This window comes from Lissotriton vulgaris, chromosome 6 (assembly GCF_964263255.1).
Source record: "Lissotriton vulgaris chromosome 6, aLisVul1.2, whole genome shotgun sequence".
Taxonomy (NCBI): Eukaryota; Metazoa; Chordata; class Amphibia; order Caudata; family Salamandridae; genus Lissotriton; species Lissotriton vulgaris.
In genome coordinates this window covers 11,946,652-11,969,338 of record NC_141694.1, presented here as the reverse complement: position 1 = coordinate 11,969,338, position 22,687 = coordinate 11,946,652, and the positions used below count along the sequence as shown (strand labels likewise).

Sequence of the window (22,687 nt, the reverse complement as noted above, 5' to 3'; positions counted from 1 at the left end):
CCGTAACCTCAAACAGTGGATCAACGACTGCGCCAACACCCTCGCCCTGCCTCAAAAAGCCCTCCAACACCCACACTAGCAAGAAAGCCAGCTGGTTCATCGAAGACCTCCAGGCCTCCAAGCGAACCTACCGAAAACTCGTAAAAAACAAGATCCGTGAACGAGCACCGGAAATCTACAAAGCCCACAAGAACGCCACCCGTAGACACCACCACCTCATCAGATCTGCCAAGAAGACCTCCTTCAAAGACTACCTAGACAACAACGCACACAACAGCAAAGAGATCTTCAACATCGTGAAGGAACTCTGCAACCCCAGCTCCAACACCAACGAAATCCCACCTTCACAAGACCTGTGCGACTCGCTGGCCACCTTCTTCCATCGCAAGATCACAGACATCCACAACAACTTCGACGCAGTCACCACCCCGGCAACCGCTGAGATCCCCGCTCCCACGACCACCACCCGCACCAACCGCCTGCTCTCCTGGACCAACATCAACGACGACAACACCATCAAGATCATGAACACCATCCACTCCGGATACCCGGAAAACCCCTGTCCACACCACATATTCAACAAAGCCAGCAGCACCATTGCACCCCATCTCCGGAAAAGCATCAACATCTCCTTCAAGACAGTGACCTTCCCGGAGAGCTGGAAGCACGCAGAGATCAACGCCTTACTCAAGAAACCCAAGGTGGACCCCAAGGACCTCAAGAACTTCCGACCCATCTCCCTGCTCCCGTTCCCGGCAAAGGTCATCGAAAAGGCTGTCAACAAACAACTGACCAGCTTCCTCGAGGAGAACAGCATCCTGGACCCGTCCCAGGCCAGGTTCCGCATCCACCACAGCACCGAAACTGCCCTCATCGCCGCCACCGATGATATCAGGACCCTGCTTGACAACGGAGAAACCGCGGCCCTCATCCTCCTGGACCTGTCAGCCGCCTTTGACACGGTCTGCCACCGCACACTACGAACACGCCTCTACGACGCCAGAATCCAAGAGAAGGCCCTGGACTGGACCACCTCCTTTCTCTCGGGCATCCCCCCCCTTCCAATCTGAAGCCACCGGAATCATCTGCGGCATACCCCAAGGCTCATCCCTCAGCCCAACGTTGTTCAACGTCTACATGGCACTGCTCGCCGACGTCGCATTCCGGCCCAAACTCAACGTCATCTCCTATGCCGACAACACCCAGCTGATCCTCTCCCTCACCAAAGACACCCACACCGCCAAAACCAACCTCCACGAAGGAATGAAGGCCGTTTCTGACTGGATGAGAAACAGCCGACTGATGCTGATCTCTGATAAGACGGAGGTCCTCATCCTCGGATCCACCCCCTTCGCCTGGGATGACTCCTGGTGAACGACTGCACTAGGAGCACCCCCTACACCCACCGACCACGCACGCAACCTAGGGGTCATCCTCGACTCCACCCTTTCCATGACGAAGCAGGTCAACGCCGTCTCCTCCTACTGCTTTAACACCCTACGCAGGATCTTCAAGTGGATCACCACCGAAACAAGAAGGATGGTCACCCAGGCCCTCATCAGCAGTAGTCTGGACTACGGAAATGCACTCTACGCAGGAACCCCGGCCAAACTCCTGAAACGGCTCCAAAGCATCCAGAACTCCTCCGCACGCCTGATCTTCGACATCCCTCGCCACAGCCACATCACACCCCACCTGAGAGACCTGCACTGGCTCCCTATCAACAAGAGGGTAACCTTCAAACTCCTTACCCACGCACACAAGACACTTCACAACACCGGACCAGCGTACCTCAACAGCTGACTCAGCCTCTACACCCCCACCTACCAGCTCAGCTCCGCAGACCACGCCCTCTCCACCGTCCCCCCCTTCTGAAGAGTGACCGTCGGCGGCAGATCATTCTCCCACCTCGACGCCAAGACATGGAACACCCTCCCCATCCGCCTACGGCAGACCGAAGACCTTCTAACCTTCAGGAGACTTCTCAAGACCTGGCTCTTCGAACAGTAGCTTCTCCCCCCCAGCGCCTTGAGACCCTCACGGGTATGTAGTGCGCTTTACAAATGTTATGATTGATCGATTGATTGATGGCTTGAAGGGGGCCCGCCCTCAGTAGTTGCACAGGACTACTCCTACTGTCATGGTTTCACAGCATTATGGGCGGTGGTGGCCACTTACAGAGGTTTGTAGTGAACATATTGTGCCCGGACCTTTTATCTGCGTCCCAAGAACGGAAGTCTACTGGGCCATTCATGTAAATCTCTGCTGCTAGCCAGGAACCCAAATCCCAGCGCTGAGATCCATAGTGCCTGGATACACGTGTGTGGTGTGTCATGAGCAGGTTACACGGGATGGTCTGCGTGTACCAGACTGGCACAGGCTCGCGGGTTCCATTTCAGGGGCCCTGAGCTGTTCCTTTGCACAAGATGAAAGTGGAGTTCCTTCCCCAGACAGTGGGAGTGTACAGCTCACACCCCAGAGATGGGAGGGAGGGATCTCCGACACTCAACTTGGGGGAAAGAAGGCTCACCCTTTAAAGCTCGATTAGACAGTTTGATGCCAAAGGCTACAGATTAGTCTTCCTGAAGACTGCTCCTTCGTGGATGGTTAAAGTCAAGGGTGTGGTCAGTGTGTAAAGGGCCTTTGAAAGGGGCAGCCTTCGGAGTCTCTTTCTCATCGCTGTCAGGTGTGGCTCCCGCTGTGAAGAGCATTATTTATTCAGACTGTTATGTATTCTGATTTTATAAAGAGCGTAGAAGGCTCTAGAACGTCATAACACTTTACAACAACAGCCAAAACATATTCACAGTAAAAATACAATTTAAACTAAAAATGACCCCTAGGAGGACCGAGCATTCCGGCTGGATAGGCATCTTCTGGCACCGGCGGGGATCAGGAGAACTTTATACAACACTAGCAGCCCGTCCCGACGTTGTCCGGGTATGAATTGCTGCCGGCCAGTAGTATATTGTTTTGTAGGATTTCGTTTCGATAGCATTTCTTATCTGTGACAGGCCTGTGAAACGCTCCGATTCACAGTGCACTGCTGATGCACTTAAGAGTGCGCGTTCAGTAGTGTGTGAACTCGAGTTTCCCAACTTTATTTTTCCTTCCAATATTATATAGTGCGAACTCGACAACATGGCATGAGCACAATTTACATTACAGAAGAACATATTCATTTGTGGTAGGCACGGGGAGACAAAGCGATTTGCCTGGAATCACAGGATGTTGAGCTAATGCAAAGATTCAAACGTAGCTCCCCAGCTCTAAAGTTCGCAAATCTAGAACTTGTGGCGGGAGGTATGTCTAAAAGTGTATGTCGGTGCTGGCCATCAATGAGAGAGACCGGTGCATTTTTCCAATTGGTGGTGAAAAAATATGAGTATGTTGCTGGAGATGTGGGCCGCTGTGCCACCAATGTACTTACCGGGGGAGGGTAAGCACCCTTTATTCCGCAACTTTCTTTCCGCATACCATCACTCCGCATACTTTCATTACGAAAGTACCATGACTCCGCAATGCCATTATAACGCATGGCATTACATTTTATATGCTTTTACCACGCATACATTTACAACGAAATTCGTTGTAAATGCATGAATGGCAAAAGCATGTTTTTTTTAATGTTTGGATAAGGTAAGTATGGGTATAGGGGTATATGTTTTGGGGTACTGAGGTATATGTTTTGGGGTGTTTGGGTATTTTAAGGGTTCAGATATAGTTTTGGGTTATGGAGTACAGGGGTAGTTTTAGGGTTTAGGGATAGGTATGGGGTTTGGGGTACAGGGGTATTTTTAGGGTTCAGGGCTAGGTTTGGGTTTTGGGGTATTTTCAGGGTTCAGGGGTAGGTTTGGGTCTTGGGGTACAGGGGTATTTTAAGGGTTCAGGGCTAGGTTTGGGTCTTGGGGTACAGGGGTATTTTAAGGGTTCAGGGCTAGGTTTGGGTTTTGGGGTACAGGGGTATTTTTAGGGTTCAGGGCTAGGTTTGGGTTTTGGGGTACAGGGGTAGTTTAGGGTTCAGGGGTAGGTTTGGGTTTTGAGGTACAGGGGTATTTTTAGGGTTCAGGGGTAGGTTTGGATTTTGGGGTACAGGGGTATTTTAAGGGTTCAGGGGTAGGTTTGGGTTTTGGGGTACAGGGGTATTTTAGGGTTCAGGAGTAGGTTTGGGTTTTGGGGTACAGTGGTATTTTTAGGGTTCAGGGCTAGGTTTGGGTTTTGGGGTACAGGGGTATTTTTAGGGTTCAGGGTAGGTTTGGGTTTTGAGGTACAGGGGTAATTATAGGGTTCAGGGCTAGGTTTGGGTTTTGGGGTACAGGGGTATTTTTAGAGTTTAGGGATAGGTTTGGGTTTTGGGGTACATGGTCTATTTATAGGGTTAAGATGGGTTAGTGTTTAAGGGTGTTGGGGTATTTTAAGGAGTAAGGATGGGTTATGATTATGGGGTGCAGGGGTATTTAAAGGGAGCAGGGTGGGATTAGCACAAGATATGAGACATGGCATGAAGGGCGGAACGTACCACACGCCCCCAGCACATGCCCACAGCACAACGCAGACACGCCCACAAGGGACTACTTTGCTGGCACGGTTCTTTTACCTTTTAATGTGTATGGTGGGCGTCTGCATAGCCTATGTCCTTCTGCTGCAACTGCCCTTTCCAATGCTGTATTGGGTGTTGTGATTGGTGCTGTGGTTCCTGAGATGACCCGCCTCAAAGGTTTGGGCTCTCTCTTTATTATATTAGGATGGATACGGATATGGAAAAAGAAGAGGCACAATATTACAGGACCAACACTGCACACAATACGTATCTGGTTTGAGGCACAGCGAGCACTTGGGTGGGACGGAGTGGTCACGCAGGCAATGCCACTATGGGATACAGATACACAGAGGTTCAGGAGGTTGGGAAACACTAAGGGGTTCCGTAAGTGGGACTCAATAGGCATATCGACAGTGGGAGATCTGTGGCAAAAAGGAGGGGTGGTTACCTTTGTCCATCTACAGACCACTTATGGCCTGGCGGAGACAGAACGGTTTCGCTACCTATAGGTTAGGCATGCATTACAATCCATCCTGCCACCAGGCGCGACTCCTGAGGAAGCCTCTCCATTGGAGGATAGGCTCCTGACAGATCACCTTTCAAAAAAGGCAATTTCGCTGACCTATAAGAAAATAGTAAATAATAGACCAGACCCCACCGAGACCCGGAAGACTAAGTGGGAGCGTGAGATGGGAGACATTGACGAGGCTGACTGGAGGGACGCGTTAGCTTCCCCCAGAGAAGCTGCTATTCCATCACGGCTTAGGCTAGTGCCGTTAAAATTTTTACACCGCACATACTACACAAGAACACTCCTACATACGATAGGGAGGGCAGATACGCCGCTCTGTCTCAGGCAATGCGTCTGGGACTGCCCTGATAAAAGTGTGGTACTAGATGGCAGTGATGAGGACGCTCTCCCAGGTCACACGGGTTACTGTTCTACCGAACCCGAGATGCTGCCTACTTGGTATATGGGAACCAACAGATTTGAATAGGATCGCCCAAGACTGGGTAACCCTGGGCATGACGGTGGCAAAGCGAAACATTGCGCAGCGCTGGGGGTCTGGGGTAAGCCCTACTCTTACTCAGTGGTGTAAAGACATGGACCTGGCGATGGTCGCAGAAAAATCACAATACATACATAGAGGCTGTCCGAACAAATGGAAGAAGGTTTGGGAAGATTGGAACACTTACCGGGGAGACATAAGTGAACCCCCGCCTCCTGAGGACTATGATTCAGATGAGAGTATTTGAGAAATGTAAAATGCATAATCTCCTAATGTCTATATTCGAGGGTAGAGGAGGGGTGAAGAGGATGGGACTACCAGTTGTGTTTTGTGAGACATGTAAAGTTAAAATGTGTCTGACATAGATGTGCACTTACATGCCATGCAAGGGATGCTATCTCTGGAATGCTTTACAAATTGTTTCAATAAAAATTGTTTAAACAAAAAGAAAAATGAGAAAACAGGCTAAGGGTGGAAAACCGAGAGGGAGGTGCAGCAGGTCACTAAAGTCTCAGTAGACTGAGGAAAGATGAGCCAAAGAAGTCCAACCAAAGTCAAGCAATGACCCGTAGTATAAGTACAAATAGGAAACCTCATTCAGGGGTATGCAGGGACATTGGGGGCATTTTGGTCAGGAGAAAGTCTGAGTTGTTTCTCACAGGCTGAATGTGAGGGAGTGATCCAGATGTGAGGGAGACACGAGTTCCAAACTCTAGGTGCACAGCCTGAGAAGGATTGTTTCACAGGACGCTTATTCTTGATCATAGGGACTTCAAGAAGAGAGTCAGTGCCCTGAAGCTGATGAGTGCTGCAGCCGTTGGCCAAGTGATGGGAATGGTCGGGTGGGAGGGCAGGTGTTATAAACAGGCGTGGAGGCTGAAGTAGGGGTTTAAAAGATGGTGGTTTATTGAGTACAAGTGGAGTTGTAATGGATTTGGTGGATTGTCCCTCGTTGGATTCCTCTTCTGACGTCTCCGTGATGAGCTGGGTGGGGAAGTAGGCAGGGTGGTCTTCTCCTTTTCCTCAGGACCTTGGCGGTCTCCCCCTAGGCTCATAGGAGAGGGAAGAAATCACAGAGGGAACCGTGAGAATGAGGGTCAAAATGTCTTATGGACTATATTACCCTTCACCGCACCTTAGGTGGTTGTACAGGTGACAAACTTAAGAAAAAAGACGTTGTGGTTCGGTTATAGGGACGTGAAGGATAAAGAAAAGGGGGGTTGGATTTCTTTATGTGCCTAGGACAAGGAATTGGGTGCTCTGGTCACGTGCAAATATGAGAACACTCGAGTGATTTCCTAAAGCCAGCAACAGTAGAACCCTAGAAAATAACGGGCAGTTTGACAAAGCCAGCCCCTCACCCTACACTCCCTCCCGCTTCCCTGCTTCCCAAGTCCCTCGACCCGAGTCACTCACCGACCCCGCCGCAACTCTTCTCCCGAGTTGCGGCCGCTCTGCAACCTCCTCCGGACACCACCCGTCCTCGCACCAGCTGTCTTCCTCCACGTCCGAATTTACTGGAGTCACGGGTCCCGCGTCTTCTTCTCCCGTTTTCTGTTTCCTCCTCTCGTCGGCGTCCTGCGTGCCAAATCTCCCCACCCCCACTCCTTGCAGGAAGACGCCTTTCATTGGCTCGTCCCTACCACATCCGGGGTCAGTCTGAAGCGCTTCCGTGTACACACCGGCATCGCGTTCCTGGGGAGAAACAGCAGAGGGTGATGGTTGCTGTAGTCCGTTTACGGGATTGTGTGGCGTGACCCTCATTGGCACCTACCCTCCCGAGGTTAATTCGGTAAGGCCCTCGGTTATTCCGGGATCCGTCTCACAGTCGGTACGGATGATCTGATGAACAATGCAGGCAGTTCCGCACCATGATCTGCCTTCGATCAGGAGCCGGACAAGGGGTGACAGAAGAGGGGAGATGTGGTCATGGCGATCAGATCCTGTGACCAGGCAAGCATCAGCATTTAGAGGGGCTTCGTTGGGGGTTCTGTGCGTTTTAGCAATGCTAGACAGAATGGTTGTAAGAAATTGGGTTATTAGTTGAGGGGGGTGAGAGCCCCACTTAGGTAGCAACCATAATCAATGTCCGGGTGAACCACAAAAGTCATTATTTAAATCTGGGTTTAACCCTCTGGTAGCTTGGCACAAAGCAGTCAGGCTCAACTTAGAGGCAATATGTAAAGGATTTATGCAGTGCTTAAATAGTAGTAAAGGAAAAACTAAACACAAGAAAAATCCCAAACAAGTTTAGAACAATAGAGCATATTTCATTAAAAAAAAAGAAATCACACTAAAACAACAAATATCCTATAATTTGAACCAAAGATATGAGTTTTTAAAGGTTTCTGGCAAAATAGCACCAAAAAGACCTTCTAGCGGTTATTTGGTGACACTGGACTGGAAGGAAGTGACAAGTTCAGGTCGACTGCGATGGAGCAGCATTGGAATCAGGTTAGTCCCACCAAAGAGTGACCTTTTCAAGTCTGTGTGAAGAGTTCTTTGGTGGGGGCTGCGAGACGGTCATTGTCCGCGTGAGGAGCAAGTCAGGGTGGGCATTGCAGACAGTCGCTGCTGTAGTGCGAAGACCCAGTTGTAGCAGAAGTTTCATGTTGGTTGTCAACGCAGGGCAGTCACTTTCAGCACAAAGAGCAGGTTTAGATGGAGCTTTGCACTGGGGGTCAGTCCAGCAGATGCTGTCGGCTTGAGTCGCCCTGGAACTTCGTGTGGTGGTTGTCACAGGTAGTGGAATTTCAGCATGAAAATGTCACTTTGCTTCCACGAGGAACCAACAGCTTCTCTATCCATATCTTTTTCTTCAGGTTGAGTACACTCGTTGCCAGCCAAGCGTCCATGGCTTGGGGGCTCCTTTTCAGGATCGATTCTTACTCCAGCATAGGCCAACAGCAGGGTTCAGGTAGGTCCATTTGGAGCTCATCAGCTATGCAGTTCCACGGAGGCCTCTGGAAGCTTCTTGTGTCCCTGTAGCTCAAACAGGAGGTCAGCCATCTGACTCTTGAAGTCACTCTAGAAAACGTAGGTTTAAGGCAAGCAGGTCAAAACGGCTTCTTCAGACAGGAGGGCAGTCCTTCTTCTGAATCTTCCACAGGTCCTGGAGTGTTCTGATGAGAGGTTCTGATGGTGACACTTTAACCCCCAGTGCCAGCAAATGTGTCTAAGCTTCCTCCTTTCCTGAGTTTGGCTCCAACCTGTCTAGGGTAACAAATGGCAGGGAGACCTAGATGTAAGGACGACTGTGAGGTGATAAAGTCAATGCAGTGTTCAGCAAAGGATTTGTTTCCCCCGGGGGATGGTAGGTGAGTTTCATGGGTTTGGCATTTGAAGACCTAAAGTCTACAGTGAGGGATTTGGAAGGTTGGGCAAGTTTCTGTTACTATTATTTTTATATTATCCGTGTTATGTATTATATGTTACAGTGTTCCAATGCTTGAGGGGTAGAGTGTATCTGGGGAGTTGCAGAACCCTGGCTCAGATTGGAATGTAGAAGAGTCGGTGTACCTCCTGAGTTGGCGGTGGCTGAGAGGCTTCCCTGAATCTCCTGTAGTTGAATTTCCATACCCTTTGGACCAGCCCCTGCGTGGCCGACCATCATTTAGTACAGATATATTGCCCCCTTGGTAGGGGGGGGGGGAAGAGATGGGTTTCATGGGTTTGGCAGTTAAATACTTAAAGTCTGTAGTGAGGGATCGGAAGGTTGGGTAAGGTTCTGTTCCCACCCCCCCCCCCCCCCCCTTTACAGGGGACAGATTATTTGTGGCTCACGGGAACTCCACCATCTGTTTTGCCTTCTCTGTCAAAGCACATGGGACCATAGTTGGGGGGAGATCAGAAAGTCTAGGGCAGGTTGCAAGGGATCTTTAATACATGAGGCACAGCTGATCTGCAGCGGTGGAGAAGGCAGCGGAAGATGGGGATAGGTGAGGAATTTCAACAAGGTTATTGGGATTCACTTCACACACAGGGCATCTGGGGCTCAAGCCCCAGTAGGGTATCTATCAAAGATTCATTTAAAGGTAAGAGTGGCTCAGAAGCAGTCTGAACAGGCTGCAGGACATCTGTCAGGACATTGGTTTTTGCCTCCATAGTGGACAGCGAGTGGTCAAGGACTTCAGCCTCCCTACGCATTGCCATGGCTTAGGACCCAAATTCTTGTGTGGCTGGGCCAGGAGGGGAGAAAAGGGCAGACTTCACGGAGGTATCTTGCCCACTGGCATCTTGCAAGTCCTCATACCAATTGTCATCGGCATAGGACTTAGTGAACTCATCAGGATCGTTGTCGGAGACTATGCCACAGTTTTGCAGGAGAAGCTGTCGTGCCCACCGCCCTGGAGGTCAAGTTCAGCTCCAACCGCAAAGCCCCCTTAGTGTACCTTCCAGGGTCACAGCCACCTGGTGGGAGGCAGAATCCACTGGTTCTATCCAGGCTGGCAAGCGTTCACAGGTGGGCTATCCTAATTGTAAGCAAAGTCTTACCTTATCCTTCCTTTTATCCTTTTATCCTGCAGCACCTTCCACCCAATGATTTATGGAGGACCATCTCTCCATTTTTGCGGTAGAAGATGGAAGCCCTTTTGGCCAATGGGGCTATCAATAGGGTGCTGAGGCGGGAATTAGGATGTGGTTGTTATTCCTGCTAATTTCTGGTGCCAAAGAAAGACGGAGATCTTCAGCCTAGTCTAGATCTGCGCCCTCTAAACTTCTTCATCCGCAATAAAAATGCTTACCTTGGCCCAGGTCATGACTGCCCTCAGCCCTGGAGACAGGATGGTAGTGTTGGACCTGCAGGTTGCCTATTTCCGTATTTCCATCCTGCAGGCTCATGAGCGATACCTCCAGTTCATAGTGGAAGAGGAGCGTTTTCCGTTTGCTGTGCTCCCCTTTGGTCTCATAAGCGGTCCTCAAGTGATCACGAAAGTGATGGTATTGGCTGCAGCAGGTCGGGGGTCAGGGTTGCCAGTCTTCACCTACCTTTATGCCTGGCTATTGAAGAAGCGCTCGCCCCAGGCAGTCGTCAACCACCTCCAGACGTTGGCAAACCTCCTGTCATCTTAGGTGTTCACTAACAACGTACCAAAGCCATGGCTCACTCCTTCTCAGATGCTACCTTTGATCGTAACCATTCTAGACATGGTTCAGCTTTGTACTTTTCAGTCGAGAAAGAGTCCAGGACAATCAGGGTATGATCGTGATCCTTCAGCCATTGTCCTGGATTTTACTGAGATCAACTCTGAGCTGCTGGGACAGATAACCTCTTTCTGTTTTTTCTGCAGATTTATATAGCGCAAACTTGATCCGAATCGGGTATCGGAGCGCTTTACAAAGCACCAGTTACCTTACATGAGGACACACCTTCCTTCCTGCTGGTCAAGCACACAAGGTGGCAAATATGGGCTCTGCAGTGGGATCTGAAGTCTCCGTGGGACCAACATGGAGGGGATCTCTCTGACCACAGTCAGATCTCAGAGGAGACTTCGAGAGGTCTGAAGTGGTGGTTACTGGACTCAATTGGGCTAGCGTCAGACTCATCTCTCCTCCCCACCGAGAACTGACAATGGTGACTGTTGCATTGCTTCTGGGTTGGGAAGGTCATCTGGGAGAGGTAGAGATCAGGTCTCTGGTCTCTGACGGAGTCCCAGCTCCATATCAACCTTCTGGAGCTGAGAGTCAATCGTTTAGCACTAAAGGCCTTCCTGACATCTACCAAGGGGAGGCAGAAACAGGTGCTCAAAGACAACATCACCGCCATGTGGAACCAGTGCCAGGAGGCCTTGCACCTCTGGAAATGACTGGAACACCAAGGATTTTTCCTGGAGTTCGCGCAAGATCTCTTCCACGAATGGGGAGAACTGCGGCTCTATCTGTTTGTCACTGCTTGAGCATCTTTCATCCAATCAGGCTGTCACTCTGGTGAATCTGCAGTCGCAACAGAACGCTGGGGTTCTCCACCCCAACCTCGGCAACCTCCACCTTCATGTGTGGAGACTGAGTGGCGACAGTTGACCACCTTCAACCTTTCTCTGGAGGTGGTTGATGTCTGGGGCGCCCATTCCCCGTGGCCGGCTCATTAGCCATGTCCTGGGAAGTCCACCCCTCAGGACATATCCATCCCAGGGCTTGCGAAACTGCAAAATCCCCCTCGCAGTTGCTGTGCGACAATATAGCTTCCTTTTTAACCCAAAAAATTGAAGACATCTACCAGAAAATTATCTCATCCAATGATATTTCTTTGCACCCTCTAACAGTATATCCTGTCTCCCCTAACAATACCTCGCAGCTCATCTGCTTTCCCTTACTCACTCCGGTAGAGGTTGATCCTCTCCTTACCAAAATCAAATCTGGTTCCCCCTTAAATATTATTCCTGCTAAAATCTCATCCAGATTTTCCACACTGTTAGCCACACCCATCTGCACCATTCTTAATAGTTCCTTGAGTACAGGCAGACTTCCCCTAGAATGGAAAAAAGCTCAAGTTATTTGTGAAAATCGTAAGATCTCCACAACTGAGCTTTCCAATAATCACCCCATCTCTCTGCTTCCCCTTCAGAGCAAGCTTATTGAAAAGCATATAAACAGACATCCGTCTGATTTTGCTGTAACCTTTCAATGCCTCAATGTCTCCCAGTCAGGTTTCCGGGCCAAGCACAGTACGGCATCCGCTCTGATTGAGGTAACTGATAACATCAGAATGGCCCTGGAGAATGGTCAGGCGGCACTGCTGGTGCTGCTTGACCCATCGGCGGCGTTTGACACCACCTCACACCAGATCCTACTGGAGAGACTTCAGGGCATTGGGGTCGCACTGAAGTGGCTGGCAGACTTTCTCACAGATAGAACCCAGACGGTTACATTGGGGACCTTTAGATCAAAAACCCACAAAGTTACCAAAGGGGGTACCACAGGGTGCCTGCTCGAGCCCTACTCTCTTTAACATTTATGTTAACCCCTTGGCCAAACTAATGAGGAACTTAGGGTTCAGCTCCATTTCCTACGCGGACGACACCCAGCTCCTCCTCACCTTTGATAGAAACAGATCTGACATACAACTCATCTTTTCTGAAGGCATGAAGACCATTGCTGCCTGGATGAGGACTAACTTCCTCCAACTGAACGGCGAGAAATCGGAGATCATGCTATTTGGAGGAGCAGCTATAAGCTGGACTCCCAGATGGTGGCCGGAGGAGCTGGGCAATGCCCCTTCTCCTAAGGAAGTGGTCAAGAATTTAGGAATCAGGACCGACCAGAACCTCACACTCGATGGTCACGCCCCTACTACGGCTGGCACTTGTTTCTACACACTCAACTTACTCAGAAGAATATTCCCCCTGTTACCTTCCTCCACTAAAAAACATTGATGCAAGCCATAGTGCTAAGTCGTCTGTTTGTATTGTAACGCACTGTTGGCATCGGCCAACGAAGCCCCCTTAAACAAGTTACAAGTTGCGCAGAACACGGCTGCCCGCCCAGGAGCAAATGCCCCACCTAGAACGACTTCTATCCCACTTCCCAAAAAACTCCACAGGCTCCCTGTGAGAGAGCGGGTGAAATTTAATATAGGCTGCACTGTTTATAAAACCCTGAATGGACAGGGGCCTTCCTACTTATCTGCTGACTTTATCAAGTACACCCCTCTACAACCCCTTCGATCAGGCTCCAAGCTACTCTTTTGTATCCCTAGAATTAAAAGGGCACGCAAAGCTTTTATGCATTTTGCCCCTACTCTCTGGAACAAATTGTCCCTCCAGCTTTGCGATTGTCAGAGCCTCTCACAATTCAGGAAGCTTTTGAAAACCTTTATTTTCTGATTCCCTTGGTCTGCCTTCAGCACACCGTCCTAAGCGCAGAGATACCCCTTTGGGGTGATTCAGAGCTATATAAATTATTAATAATAATACCGGCTTCTCTGCCCGCATTGGCGTGGACAGGGAAACCTGTGTTTGCTCCCACTTGGAGGGAGCATTTCTGAATCGCCCGCCAAGTGGGAGCAAACACAAAGTTTGCTCCCAGCTGGTGGGTGCTTTAAAAATGCTCCCACCGTCTGGGAGCAGGCTTTTGATGTGTTTCCCTGTCCACACTGATGCGGGAAGGCAAACAGATCAAAATGTTGCTCCAGCCCTGAGGGAACAGCATAATCGCTGCTCCCTTTGGGCCCCCCACCCTTTAATTTTAGTAATGGCCCGGGGGGATGGGGAACCCACAGCCTGACAAGGCTCGGGGAGGGGGACCCACATAGCCCTTCTCCCCTTTAATAAAAAAAAACAGCCCTGGGGCCTGATGTGGCTTGGGGGGGAGGGGCACGTAGCCCCCCTCCCCGGACCTTAAAAAGGCCCTGTGGGATGGAGTCCCCAGGGCCTAACAAGGCTTGAGGAGGGGGGCCCATTCTCCTTTTATTTAGTAATGGCCCTGAGGTCCCCAGGGCCATGTGGCCAACCCTCCTCAGTGGCAGGAGTTGGCTGTACGTATGGTAATATAATATTACTTTACGTTAACATAACCCTAGAATGATGTCAACAGTGATGCCCTAGAACATGTCATGAGTGATGTAATATGTGACGTCATAAGCAGTACGTGGCTGGGATGCAAGTTACAGTTAGCTCTGCTAACTATAACTGATGATTTTCTGTGTTTAAAAAAAATGCGAAATGTTAATGTTGTCACTGACAAATACACGTAACTATAACGTTTCTTTAACCTTTTGTTTTTTTCAGTGAATGTTAGCGTTTTTTCTACACAAAGATCATTTTAGCACATCTACCTATAATGTTGCTTTAACGTATGTTTTTGCCAGTAAATATACACATACACACACACACTTCTTGTGCCTTACAGACACTGTGAATCTTACGCCTGCAATCAATCAATAGCTGGGTGGAGTTGCCCACCCTGGATAGTCAACACTTGCACTTCGCTTTGCTAGTCATTGAATAAGATTCCTATATCTTGCCCGATAACAGATAAATCAGCATATGCCCGCTCCGTGTCTGCATAGTGGTTCTATGGATTAATAAATCGATCATTCGTAGTTGAAGTCCAACCTTATGTTACTTAACTCCATCTCATAAGTAGTCACCGTTCGGTGCGCTATCCCTGGGAAGAACGTCACCAAAGATTGTGCCTTAGAATCCTTTCCACATTATTATCTAATACCTGCAACCCTAGTGATACGAAGACAGGACGCCATACAGATTCAATGAGTATGTATCGAGGTAATTGTACCAACCACCAGCACCTCACCCAGAGAGTAACTGCCACACGCGGAACTATCTCTGAAACCATTTATATTCTTGGATCCTTCAACCCCTCCCACAAGACCTACGGTTCAGGGTATCCCTACCCTGCCACCCACAGGGTTAAAAGAAAAAACTTTTAAGGACTCGGGAACCAAGTCCTAAAATGGCTGCCAAACATCTCTGTTGACGTGAAGCAGCCAATCAGATTTTACCTTTTGATCCTGTGCTCTAGCGGTGCTATTGTACCTCTATATACACACATATTTTGAATCCTATTTTTTCAAAACCTACTCCACAAATTGACACCAAATTTTGTGTAATTCTGTTCAGTCGTTTAGGCTGTAGCGCTCCTCAATTTTCCAATAGAGACGTGTATGGGGAAAACGTGTTTTCGGACCCTCACCCCCTTTTTCTCAGGCCCAACGTGCTTGTAATGTTTTTAAGTGATATTTATATATGATGAAGGTGTTTGTTTGTTGCAAAATATGCGTACATTGAAGAGATTGTCCATTTCTTTCTTATGTTGCTTTGCAGCCTTGATGTTAAACCACACTGACTGCGGTTTGTGTACTTGTAGAATATACAAGAAATGATTATATAAGAAAATGTGAAACTCTGAAGAAAGAAAGTGAGGAAAATATGCAAGACCTGGTCCTGCAAACTGTTGGCTCTGGATTCTAATTTTTTAATATAAATTGAGATTAGTCGGCTAGTAGAATATCGAAGTGATGAGTATCAAAGCTGTCCACGTGTGTGCCATACCATGCTCATCCAGAAATGGCTTCATCTCATCTGAAACAGATTGTGTACCATTATCTGTAGCAGGTTCACTGGGGCAACCTTCTTTGCCAAACGTCCTGTGTAAAAATGTATTGCTGTTGTTGGGAGTGTAGCACCAGGCCTTTCTGCTGCCCACCAACTGTCTAACAACAACACATCAAGCTATGTTGAGGCCAATCACCACTGAGGCAGTACCAGGAAATATTTTGTCCACACTGGCCCCTATATTTTCCTCAAGACAGTGTAGTAATTCATGTGGAGATGGGAACCCAGAAATGGTGGCTGTTAGAAGCCGGCGGCCAAGTCCAATAGTGGCGCTCTGGATCGGTTCAAAGACCGAGTTTGGTCCACAAGAGCTGTGTTGTCTGGGGCAGCGAACAGCCAGAGTCCGCTGACAGTCTGGGAAAGGGACCCTGAAGTGTCAGGGAAGACCATAGCTAGAAAGTACCTCCAACCAGAGCCATATGCAACAAACTATATGCCAGCTGCATGCTAGGTCCGTTGAGGGTACCTGCTGTTGGCAATATTTGCAGGATTACAGGTCCTGGGCTGCAGAACCACTGTTTGTTGGCCCCATGTTGTCAGCCATCTTCAATTCTTGAGCATTACTCAAAACAAATGATGAGTCTGGAAGTCTTGAAAACAGTCTGAGAAGAAAACAAAAAAAAGAGAACTTACCCAAACCAGTCTGAAAGTGCAGACTGAGAATACACATCATGTCTGCTGTACCTGTGTAAGAGGGGGAGCTGCTGACTCACTTCTTGTTCCAGTTCTAAGTTCTCTTCAACCAAAGATGGGGAAGCTTCACAGAGTACTCACTGTTACTGAAGCATAACCAGAGCTGGTTTCTGCCTGACAGGCAGCTTCCCAGAGGTGAGGACCTGCAGTCTGGTCTAGAGAAACTTTTTTCCTGGCCTTGGAGTGCCCGGCGAGTACTGCTTAAACGAAGAAGGAAGGAGTGAGCCGACCCTTCAGAAGAGAAAGACAAGAGCGGCTGACCCTGGTGATGTTCACCACAGGGAGATCCAGCGGTTAACCATGGTACTATGGTTTGTCCACCAGATTCAAGAAGAGTTTGCCTGCCCTGCTCCCGACTCAAAGACAGTCCCTGAACCAGAGTGGTGTGTCTGCTGCATTGCTTCAGTGTGCCGGGGTGAATCCAGTCAACAATGCTGTCACAGCTGCAGCACTAGCCCACGTAGAACCAAATGGCATGCAGCACCAAAGAAGGGATCAGTGTTCACTTGTAGCACTGGTCTGTGTGTCCAAAGTGACCACTGCTAGCATGCATTTACATTGGCAGCACCATTAGGCCCATGAAAGAAAGAATTCAGGAGCACATTCGTGCTATCAGAAATGACAACAAGAATTACCCTTTACCTGTACATTTTAATACTTGCCATGGGTCTGGCGAATTGCCGTAAGATTCAGCGGTATCGGGGTGGCCGGGATCATCCGCGAGGAGGTAATAGGACACAAGTGTTGAGGAAATTGGAGACAAGCTGGATAACAAAACTTAGAGCTGTAGACTTCGGTTTCAACACAGATAGGAACCTTTACGTTTTTCAAATGATTAATCATTGGATCACATTATTTGGGTTTCTGCATAAATGAATGGACACACTTTTATGAGAAAATGACCTGTATCGCTGCTTATCCGAACATATGGAGCGAGTCACCCTTGTTGTCAGCAACACCGGTACATATGCATAAAAATACATTTTCTATCCCATGTGTCTGCAATTTTACATCTTACATGTATGGTTATATATCGATATCAACATTGTAATGAAAAAGGTGTATTTATGTTCTACTTGCAACTATACCTGTTGAACAATTTACTTACCTTCGGTAATGATGTAAGAGACATATGTAGTTATAGATTCCATACCTTTAGAATTTCCCCCAGGCGTCAGACCGCATCTGGTGAATTTATTTTGTAGCAGTAGCCCTGCACGTCGATAGGTGGAGTCGGTTGACACCACATCGGTCGCCGGCGCTGTGGTCACCGGATGACGTTGCAGGGTCTACTTCGACGCCGCCCCTGCGTGCTGATGTCATTCTGACAGGAATTTCCACGCAAGAAGCGCAGACCCATGCAAGACACTGACCATTTGTGTGCCATAACTAAGGCCCCGTAAGGGAGTCCCTATCCCTAGAAGTCAGTTGGCAGAACGGGTAGGATGGGTGGGGCGGTAAGGAATCTATAACTACATATGTCTCTTACAGATACATAGTTACCGAAGGTAAGGAACTTGTTGATCTGAAAGAGACTGTAGTTATAGATTCCTTACCTTAAACTAGATACCCCAGCAATGCCAACCCCGAAGGTGGGTCTGCAAACTAAGTTCACACCAGGAAGTCCTGGAGAACAGAACGGCCCAAAACGTTGTCTCTCCAGTCTTGGGTATCCAGGCAGTAAAGTTTTGTGAACATGTGCAGGGATGCCCACATGGCCGCCTGGCAGATGTCAATCAACAAAACTCCACGTTCCAAAGCAGTAGTGGATGGCGTCGCCCTGGTAGAGGGGACACGGAGTCCCACTAGAGGTTCCTTCTTCGCCAAAGAATAACAGATTTTGATGCATAGGACAATTCATCGAGAGATGGTACGTTTGTGCACAGCACAACCTTTCTTGGGGCCCACATAATCCACGAAGAGTTGATCGTCCACCCAGAAAACTTTAGTGCGGTCAAGGTAGAAGGACAGCGCATGTTTTGCGTCCAGACGATGGAGTCTCTCTTCCTCTTTGGAAGGGTGTGGAGGAGGGAAGAAGGTGGGCAATGTGATGGTCTGACCTATGTGGAAAGAGGTAACCACTTTGGGCAGAAAAGAAGGCCTAGTACAAAGGACCACTTTGTCCAGATGAACAGCAAGAAAAGGAGGCTTGGAGGACAGAGCCTTAAGCACACCCACCCTGCGGGTGATGACGAGCAGTAAAGGAGTCTGTATAGTGAGAAGATGAAGAGGACAATTATGTAGTGGTTCAAAGGGAGAACACATAAGATAAGTAAGAACAAGATTTAAGTTCCATTGGGGCATTACGAAAGGAGAAGGAAGAAAGAGATAAGTAATGCCCTTCGGGAATCTATCTACAATAGGGGACTTGAAAAGAAAAGGGTGATCAGTAAGGCGAAGAAAGTCCAAAATGGCCAAAAGATAGCCTTTCAGAGAGCCCAGAGCACAGCACTGCTGGGCCAAAGATAGAATGCGAGGAGAACCTCTGAAAGAAGGGCAGAAAGGGGATCCACAGCCTTTGCTGTGCACCATGCCACAAATTTGGTTCATCTACAGGCGTATACAGTTTAGTGGAGGGACGCCTGGCTGCCAAGATAACGTAACAGAGTTCAGGAGGAAGGTCAAAAGATGTCAACTGTCGCCGCTGAATCTCCACGCAAAGAGGTGGAGGCTGGACAAGTTCAGGAGGAGGACCGTCCCCTGCTTCTGCGACAGAAGATGCTCCCAAAGAGGCAGTCTGATCGGAGGATCGATGGCTATTTTCAAGAGCTCGGGGTACCAGACACTTCGTGCCCATTCGGGAGCCACAAGAACAACTTGGGCCCAGTTGCACTTGATCTTCTCCAGCTCCGGGTGGAAGTGGTACAGGCGGAAAGGCGTACAGGAGGCCGCAACTCCACTCGCGATGAAAAGCGTTGCTGAGCGAGTGACGCCTTGGAACCTCCAACACGCAGATCTGCTGACATTGCGCATTCTCTTCGGTGGCAATCAGATCTAACCAAGGATCTCCCCACTGCTGAAAGAGACTTTGCACCCCCTCCGAGTGAAGACGCCATTTGTGATCCATCATGCACCAGCGGATGAGTTTGTCTGCCCTGGCATTCAAGAAACCTGCCAGGTGTTGAACCACCAGGGATATGCCCTGATGTTCCAGCCATGTCCAAAGGCGTAGAACCTCTTGACATAGGGTCCACGACCCCACCCTGCGCTGTTTCTTTCAGTACCACATGGCGGTGGTTTTGTCCGTGAACACCTGCACTACTCTTCCTTTGACAGAAGGAAGGAATGCCTTCAGTGCAAGACGGATCGCCTGAAGCTCCTGAAGGTTGATGTGGAGCCTGGACACCGCCGGAGACCAGATAACCCTGATCTCTGCCTCTCCCATGTGGCCGTCCCATCCCAGGAGTGATGAATCTGTCACCACTGTGAACTCTGGTTGGGGAAGGGGGAGAGATCTGACGTTGACCCAATTCTGGTTTGTGAGCTACCATTGCAACTGATATGCAGTTCCCTCAGATATCTAGACAATGTCGGAAAGATTTCCCTGATGCTGCGCCCAATGGAACTTCAGGTCCTACTGCAGAGCCCGCATGTGCCATCTGGTGTGATCCACCAGCAGGATGCAGGAGGCCATGAGGCCCACCAGCCTCAGGGTCATTCTCACCAAAATCCGGGATGGAGGCTGAAACATCGGTATCATAGCCTGAATATCCTGGACCTGCTGCTTGGGAGGATAAGCCCGAAACTGCAAGGTATCCAGAACTGCTCCGATGCAAAGGAGCTTCTGCAAGGGAATCAGGTGTGACTTCAGCATGTTGATAGTGAACCCCAGTGAATGCAGGAGGTCCGCCATAGTCTGGAGGTGGGAGACGACAGCCTAGGGCGAGCCCGCCTTCAACAGCCAGTTGTCGAGATAGGGGATGACTGGAACCCCTGATCTCCACCATCACTTTAATGAACACCTGAGGGGCGATGGTAAGGCCAAAGGGGAGCACGGTAAACTGAAAATGCTCCTGGCCTACTGTAAACCGTAGGCAACGCCTGTGGGCTGGCAGGACGGGGATGTGGAAACAGGCGTCTTGCAAGCCCAACGCTACCATCCAGTCTCTGGGATCGAGGGCAGATAGGACTTGAGCCAAAGTGTCCATTTTGAACTTCCCCTTACCGAGGAAGCCGTTGAGGGCCTTGAGGTCTTAAATAGGACGCAGGCTTAGTCCTTCTTCTGTACCAGAAAGTAGTGGGAATAGCAACCACAACCAACTTCTAGCACAGGGATCAGTTCAATAGTTCCCTTGGCAAAGAGCGCTGCAACTTCCTGGCGGAGAAGGGCCAAGTGTTACTCCGACATGCGATGGAGGGCTGGTGGCCTGAAGGGAAGGGTAGTCTCAAAGGGGAGGGAATAGCACCTTCGGACTATCTGCAAAACCCACCTGTCCGACGTGATGTTGTGCCAGTGGGGAAGGTGATGGTGAATTGGACTAGGAAGGTTTGGAGGCTGCTGCAGGGGGGTATGGGTGTACTGGCCCGCCCACTAGCCCCAGACCTGCGCCGAAGGGTCCCACGTATGCCGTCACACATAAAATGGACAGCTTGCATGGCCCTGTGACTCTATTGGGTGGAACGTGGTGGGGTACCTCTTCCGTAGCCACAAAGGGGACGAAAGGTAGACTGCACGGGCAAGAAACTGTCTGCACCCGTCCGCGACCGAACGGGGCATGGGGCAGGACTCCATGCCCCCACAGAAAAACCTCTTGAGACAGACTGGGAGGATGATCATCAGAGAATCCACTACTCAAACAACTCTATTCGAACTGGGTAAGACCTCTAACAAATCCTGTCTGCACACCATAGACCCCAATATGATACCTGCGCATTGTAAAAAATGCAACAAATCACTTCCCACAGCTAAGAACAATGCTGCCCCCACGACCAAATTAAAAATGATGATGCTCAATTGCAGATCAATGAAAAAACATAAAACTGAAATACACGATCTATTACAGAAATGTGACTTCGATGTAATGTTTCTCACTGAAACATGGTTGGAGGAATCCTCCTCCCCCCATATCCTAGAGACAGTGCCCTCGAACTACAGTCTTCTAAGAATCGATAGGCCAAAACAACGTGGTGGAGGACTCGCACTCATATGCAAAAAGGAGCTAGAATGTACCCTCACTAATAAGGCCATCATAAACAGTGAATGTGGTACATTCTCTATAAATTTGACCTCATCTACGACCATTACTGGTCTCCTTATATATCGCCCTCCTGGCACTGCAACCCCTTTCTGCAATCAACTCATAGAAGCATCCACCCAGTTAGCCATAAGACATAATAATTTTATGATCTTAGGTGACCTTAATCTTCATTTTGAAGACAATAATGCAAAAGAGGCACAAATACTCAAGACAGCACTGCACTCGCTGGGAATAAAATTGCTATCCACCAACTCTACTCATCAACAAGGTCACCTCCTTGACCCAATCTTTGCTACTTGGGAAGGAATTGAAATTTTCCCCCCGGCCCCTATAATCTGGTCCGACCATCATATAATTACTTTCAACATACCTACTAACATTACCAACAACGCTCCCAATAAATTACTTTCTCTAAAGCGCCGCAATTGGAAAAACTATACCCCTGAACGATTTATCAGCGCATTAGAGGAACACTCCCCCCCTGCAGGTCAGTCCTTACAAGACACATGGAATAACTATGAATTATGGCTAGGTAAGGCATTAGACAAAATCGCCCCGTGGACCTCGAAACCCCCTGTCAGAAGAACCAAATCAGAACCTTGGTACTCTGAGAAACTAAAAATCGCAAAGACCCAATGCAAAGTGATAGAACGCAAATGGAGAAAAAGTTACACTCCCGAACTTAAGGAAATTTATAGATCGGAACTAAAAAAATACCAGAAAATGGTAAGAGAGGAAAAAAGCGTCTTTTTCAAAACCAGAATTGAGAAGGCAGACAACCCTACGAAGGAACTGTTTCGTATCTATAAAGAACTAACAGATACCACACAGTTAGATACGCAAGACACATATTCTAACGATATATGTGAACAAATAGCAGATTTCTTCATCGAAAAAGTCGAGAAAATTCATGCTACCTTCCCCACACCCTCTAAATTAGGAAAGGAGGCAATGACTAAAACCTCCCCTACTCAAAATTCCACACTTACCAAATTCACTACACCTGACAAAAAAGACCTTATTAACATCATCAAGAGTATTCATTCAGGTTCCCCTAGCGATGTGTGCCCATTGGCAAAAAGTATGGACATCATGGAAAACTTTCTTATAGATCATATAAGAAACATGATAACCCTATCCTTTCAAGAATGTAATGTACCGGAGGCTTGGAAA

The 22,687-nt window shown here is 48.8% G+C and overlaps 1 protein-coding gene across 1 annotated transcript in view; it reads right to left on the bottom strand.

Annotated features, from left to right (window-relative positions):
• Positions 1-22,687, bottom strand: part of LOC147706698 (phosphofurin acidic cluster sorting protein 2-like) — an 825,692-nt gene that overhangs the window by 173,005 nt on the left and 630,000 nt on the right. The gene's annotated exons all lie outside the window — the stretch shown is intronic.